This window comes from Pongo abelii, chromosome 1 (genome assembly GCF_028885655.2).
Source record: "Pongo abelii isolate AG06213 chromosome 1, NHGRI_mPonAbe1-v2.0_pri, whole genome shotgun sequence".
NCBI classification, from domain to species: Eukaryota; Metazoa; Chordata; class Mammalia; order Primates; family Hominidae; genus Pongo; species Pongo abelii.
Window position 1 is genome coordinate 159948259 of NC_071985.2, and position 6347 is coordinate 159954605.

At 38.2% G+C, this 6347-nt stretch overlaps 1 pseudogene; it reads right to left on the reverse strand.

Moving 5' to 3' along the window:
• Positions 1-4453: 4453 nt before the first annotated feature.
• On the reverse strand, positions 4454-5903 carry LOC134760888 (keratin, type II cytoskeletal 8-like; annotated as a pseudogene).
• Positions 5904-6347: the final 444 nt, after the last annotated feature.

Genomic DNA, 6347 nt, shown 5'->3' on the forward strand with positions numbered 1-6347 from the left:
AATGACTATATTCATTGTATAGATTGGTGTTAGAAATTAAAATAAAGATGTGGATGTTTTCTAACCTTGAGTTATTTTTATTTTCCTGGAAGTGGTTTAGAATGTTAACATGTAGAGAAAATATAGTGGTGCTTTAAAATCACTTATGTTCTTACAATGCATTCATTAAAAGTAAAGTACAATTCAAATTGCATACTTCCACTGTCTATGATATCATTTAGCATCAAGTAATAAGTGTACTAAATGTCTATCACACATGCATTGTACACATATTGCAAATACATTTAATTTTTATTTTATTTGTAATTAATACTTTTCTAGATTACATTACTGCATGATAATATGCATTTGTCTGGATAAACATATATAATTATTAAGATTTATAGTTCTGCCCGGTAAAGGGGCAGATGACATACACTATCATTTTGTAATGTGTAATTCAATTGCTGGCACACTAGGACTTTTAATGTAAGGCTTATAATGTAAATTTCAATTCTGTACTCTGTCAGTAACTAACAAATGCTGAATTATTTCCTTCCTTAGACATACGCCATTGGAATCCATTTAAAGTGCTTAATGATGTATTAATAAACCATGATTTTCCAGCAGAGTTTCTCAACTCTCTTTACTGGCGCCAGCTCTTGTGCTGCCAATCAAATTAGAATGCTATCGTTTCTTAGTAAATAAAGGTTAATTGGACATATAAAGGGAAACTGAACATCAGAAATATCCATACTCACATTATGCTTCTCTAAAAGTTAGGTTATTAGATTTCAACTTATTATATAAGCAGCTAAAATATCTTTATTTCTCATTTTGAACACAAAGAGCTATCTTCTTATAATTTCAGAAATCTCAAACATACAAGGCTTATTGCTTTCATCTTTGTTAAGTTTTCTAACTGATAATTTAGCAGAAGGAAAAAGAAACTTATATAGCATCACTTGTGTTTCATAAACTTTCCTGTAAATGCTTTTTCAAAACTATCCTCTCTAATCTCAAAACTCTTATTCTTCATAAATATGCAAAAAATATTTACACATACATATCATTATTTCCTCTAAATAGTTTCTATTTCCATTCTTACTTTCTGATCTGTTAGCCTCAGATATGTCCTGCTTTTGATTAGTTCTATAGTCTAGTATTGAATTCAGATGTGAACCATGTGTTTAAACATATGAATTGTATACTTGAAAAGTTCTAATAGAACTGCATAAAACAACATACAAAGTGGATATTGACTTTCACCAGCCATGTACTTTTAGAAATTTAAATTTACCTAGTGAGAAAAATGAGAGTATGCTTGCCAAGGATTAAAAATTCAGAGAAGAGTTGAGGATTAAATGTTCAGAAAAACTACTCCAGATACAGTACACTTATTAATGCTGGATAAAATATAAAGATATATATTTAAAGCATGCCTGATGTAGCTAGAAATTTAGGGAATGCTTTAGAAACCAGAAATTAAAAAGAAAGTATAGCCAATAAATGCTAGTTTAGAGGCTGGTTTTCAATGAGTTAGGCATGCTAGCATCTAAGTCAAGCCATAGAACAAAGCTCGTGAGAGGCCACTAACTCCAACCATACCACATTATCCCATATTCATATTCTACATCCCCAAAGAAATAATTCTTAGTAGATGACCTGAAAGAATAATAAAACTCTCCGGAGAGGAAGAATTTGGGAATTTAACCCAGTCTCATCATTGTCTCTGAATTCTAAACATAAATCTTCAATAACCCTACATTTGTACAGCCTTCCCTCAAAATCCCCAAACTTTAAACTTGAAAATGCCTTTGAAGAAGAGTGCGAGTTGTTATTATCCCTTGCAATAATTAAGCACAATCACTTGGGAGAAGTGCATGCAATTCATCTCCGTAGGAAATAATTTCAAACCCAGGCCTCAAAGATTTCCCACAAATGTCCAAGGAAGGTAGGCTCACCATTGAAAATTACTAAACTATGAGAAAAACCAATCACCATGAGGAAACATGAGATAAACATCTAAAAATGTATAATTAGGCCCAAAGCAAATTTAGCTGTTAAAAGATCAGATGTAAAATATAAAATAATATTTTTAAAGAAATATAAAATATACTGAAACAATGACAGCAAGAGACTATCAATACCATAAGCCAGATGTGAAAAAGTACAAATTAGAAATTCTAAAAAACGTAACTAAAATTTTGTATATTCTAAATATTGTATATTGTAAATATTGTATATTCTAACCAACAAAAAAGACAGTCTGAAGAAATAATAATAAAAAACACTTATATAGGTAACTATGTGGAGACACTTTTAATGCAGATTATACATATTGACTTATTTAATCCTCACAACAGCATTATCAGTTAGATATTCTTGCAATCCTTATTTTATAGGTGATACATTAAGCAGGGAGTTTTTTTTTTAATGTGCCTAAATCCCACATATAGTGAATGGCAGAGCCAGAATTTGAATGCAGTTTAGTTCCAGAATCCATAGTTTGCAACTACATTGTAATAGGAATTTCACAGAAAATACTAATGTTCAGTAAACAAATAAAATGATGCTTAGCCTCAATAACAATCAGAGAAATATAAATTGAAGTATGGGATACTATATCATAACTTCCATTTAAGAAAATATAAAAAGTCTGACAATATTGAACGTTTGCAAAATGTACAGCTTTGGAGACTCTTATATTGCCTAGGGGTGTACAAATTTATACACTCACTACAGAAAAATGTTTGATATTACCTATTAAGTTCAGTATGTGTACATCTTCATAAATTCCAAAAATATTTTTGCATGATTTTAGATATACGTTTTAAAATATAAATGCACTGTCAAGCAAGATGACAATTAGGGATTTCTTTGAACCATTAATTGGCACTAATACCATGGGGAAGATTATATCTCATATAATGTGATAGCCAAATTCCATCTCACTTTACTTTGGACTGTAACACAACATGATTTCTTAGCAAACATGTTGTTCTTCCATTAAATTAAATGTATGTATTCCAAATATTTTATTTAACATGAATGAGAATCTCTATTGGTACTAATGTAGAATGAATATCAATAAAGATGGATAATTCTGATCTTAAGAATGTACCCTGGTGAAGTTAAAATGAATGTTTTACCCACCATTGTGTTGATTACAGATTAAGCATAAAATATATATACATATATATAATCATATGTAAAGTGATATATATTTTGTTAATTTCAATTTTTATTGTAGATATGGGGTTACATGATCAGGTTTATTACATGGCTATATTGCACTGAGCTAGTAAGCATAGTATCCAATAAATAGTTTTTCAACCCACACTCCCTTTCTCCCTTCCTCTATAGAAATCTGCAGTGTCTATTGTTCCTATGTTTATGTCCACATGTGCTCAATATTTAGCTCCCACTTTTAAGTGAGATCACGTGGTATTTGTTTTTCTGTCCCTGCCTTAATTTGCTTAGGATCATGGCCTCCAACTCCTATAGATTCCGAATGTTAGACTTTTGTTGGATGCATGGATTGTGAATGTCTTCTTTCATTCTGCAGATTGTCTGTTTACTCTATCAATAGTACCTTTTGCTGTGCTGAAGCTCTTTAGTTTAATTAGGTTCCACTTGTAATTTTTGTTTTTGTTGCACTTCCTTTTGGGGACATACCCAAAAATTCTTTGACAAAGCCAAAGTTGAGAAGGGCATTAACTAGTTTTTCTTCTATGATGTTTATGGTTTGAGGTCTTACATTTAAATCTTTACTTTATCTCGAGTTAATTTTTGTATACGGTGAAAGGTGAGGGTCTAGTTTCATCCTTCTGCGTATGGCTAGCCAGTTATTCCAGCACCATTTATTGAATAGGGAGTCCTTTCCCCATTCCTTGTTTTTGTCAGCTTCATCCAAGACCAAGTGGTTGTATGTGGTTTTATTTCTGGGTTCGCTATTCTCTTCCACTGGTGTCTATATCTGTTTTTATGCCAGTACCATGCTGTTTTGGTTACTGCAGCTCTGTAGTATAATTTAAAGTCAGGTAATGCAATTTCTTCAGTTTTGTTTTTTGCTCAGGATGGCTTTTGCTATTCTGGAACATTTTTGGTTACATATAATTTTAGTTTTTTTTCCATTTTTGCAAATTATGTAATTGGTATTTTGATAGAAATAGTGTTTAACCCGTAGATTGCTTTGCGTAGTACTGATTTTTTTTTTTTTTGACAGTTGGCAGAGCTAGCTGAGGTTTTATTTTGTAAAAAACAAAAAACAAATTGAATTGTTATGTAGCTGGAGGCATGGGCAAGGGGGGTACCCCAGGCAGTGAACTCCCCCAATGGATGGGCTGAAGTTCAGGGCTGAGCCTTAGGTGCGTCTCCTCTTCCCTGTGCTCCCCTGCACAGCAGCCTCCCTCCCAGGCTCTCGGGCAGCCAGCCGCAGGAGGGATAGTCTGGGAGGGACTGCCATTGCTGTTCACTTGGGCAGGACGTCAGAGGACTCAGACACCAGCTTCCCATCGAGGGTCTCCGTCTTCTTCACAACCATGGCCCTGGTGGAGCTGGTGCGGTGGAAGGAGATGGAACCCGGGCAAGAGTCAAAGCTGGAGCCCAGGCCGTAGCTGAGGCCGGGGCTTGTGAGGCCCCCATAGGTCGAGCTCAGCCCATCTGCATAGCCACTGGTGGTCTTCGTCTGGATACTTATGTTCTGCATCCCACACTCCAGCCGGCTCTCCTCGCCCTCCAGCAGCTTCCTGTAGGCGGCGATCTGGACGTCGAGGGCCAGCCTGAAGTTCATCAGCTCCTGGTACTCCTGCAGCTGCCAAGCTCTGTCCTGCTTGGCCTGCTACACGGCGGCCTCCAGCTTGGACAGCTTGGTGTTGGCATTGTTAAGGGCCAGCTCCCCATGCTGCTCGAAATCTGCCGTGGTGGCCTCCAGGGAAGCCCTCTGGCCTTTGAGGCCCTCAGTCTCAGCCTGGAGCCGGCTGATGTTCCTGTTCATCTTGGAGATCTCAGTCTTTGTACGCTGCAGGTCATCCCTGTGCTTCTCTGCCAGCATCTGCAGCTCCTCATACTTGATCTGGTGCATGCTCTCGGCCTCAGCCCAGCTGCAGTTGGCGAACTCCTCGTACTGCCCCTTGACCTCAGCAATGATGCCGTCCATGTCTGGGGGAGGCTGTTGTCCATGGACAGCACCACAGATGTGTCCAAGATCTGAGACTGCAGCTCCCAGATCTCGTCTTCATACAGCTGCCTGAGGAAGTTGATCTCATCAGTCAGCCGTTCCAGACGAGACTCCATCTCCACCTTGTTCGTGTAAGTTTCATCCACATCCTTCTTGATGAGGACAAATTCATTCTCCATCTCTGTATGCTTATTGATCTCATCCTGGTACTTGTTCTTGAAGTCCTCCACCAGCCCCTGCATGTTGCCAAGCTCTGCCTTCAGCTTCAGCTTCTCCTGGCCCAGTCTCCAACTACTGCCAAAGGTTGATGTAGCTCTTGAACATGTTGTCCATGTTGCTCCGAGGCATCTTCTGTGCTGCAGGCTCCACTGAGTCTCCAGCATCTTGTTCTGCTGCTCCTTGTTGATGAAGGAGGCAAACTTGTTGTTGAGGGTCTTGAGCTGCTCCTTCTCCTGGGTGCGTACGGCCTTGATGTTGGGGTCCACCTCCAGGTTAAGAGGGCTCAGCAGGCTCTGGTTGATGGTGACAGCAGTGATGCTTCCCATACCACAGGACCTGCCATAGCCTCTACCCAGGCCACCCGCGAAGCTGCTGCTGACCACTTGGGAGAAGCTCGAGGAGCTGATGCAGGCACTGGACTCACTCTTGTAAAAGCAGCTGCTGAAGGCCCGGGGGCTAGAGGTGGACACCTTGTAGGACTTCTGGGTCACCCTCATGGACATGGTGGAGGCAGGAGTGGAGGCAGGCAGGCTGAACCAGGCATAGATTCCAGAAGGAGAGGAAAAGCTGCTTCTTGCTCAGTACTGTCATTTTAATAATATTGATTCTTCTAATCAATGAACACGGAATGATTTTCTGATTATTTGTGTTCTATCTGCGTTTTACAGTTCTCCTTGTAGAGATCTTTTATCTCCTTGGTTAGATGTATTCCTAGGTATTTCTTTTTTTTATAGCTATTGTAAATACAATTTTATGCTTCATTTGGTTCCAAGAATTGACATTAGTGGTGCATAGAAATTCTACTAATTTTTGTACATTGATTTAGTGTCCTGAAGCTTTACTAAAACTGTTGATCAGTCCTAGGAGCCTTTTGGCAGGGTCTTTGGGGTTTTATAGGTACAGAATCATTTTATCAGCAAAGAGAGACAATTTGACTTCTTATTTGGATGCCTTGCATTTCTTTTTC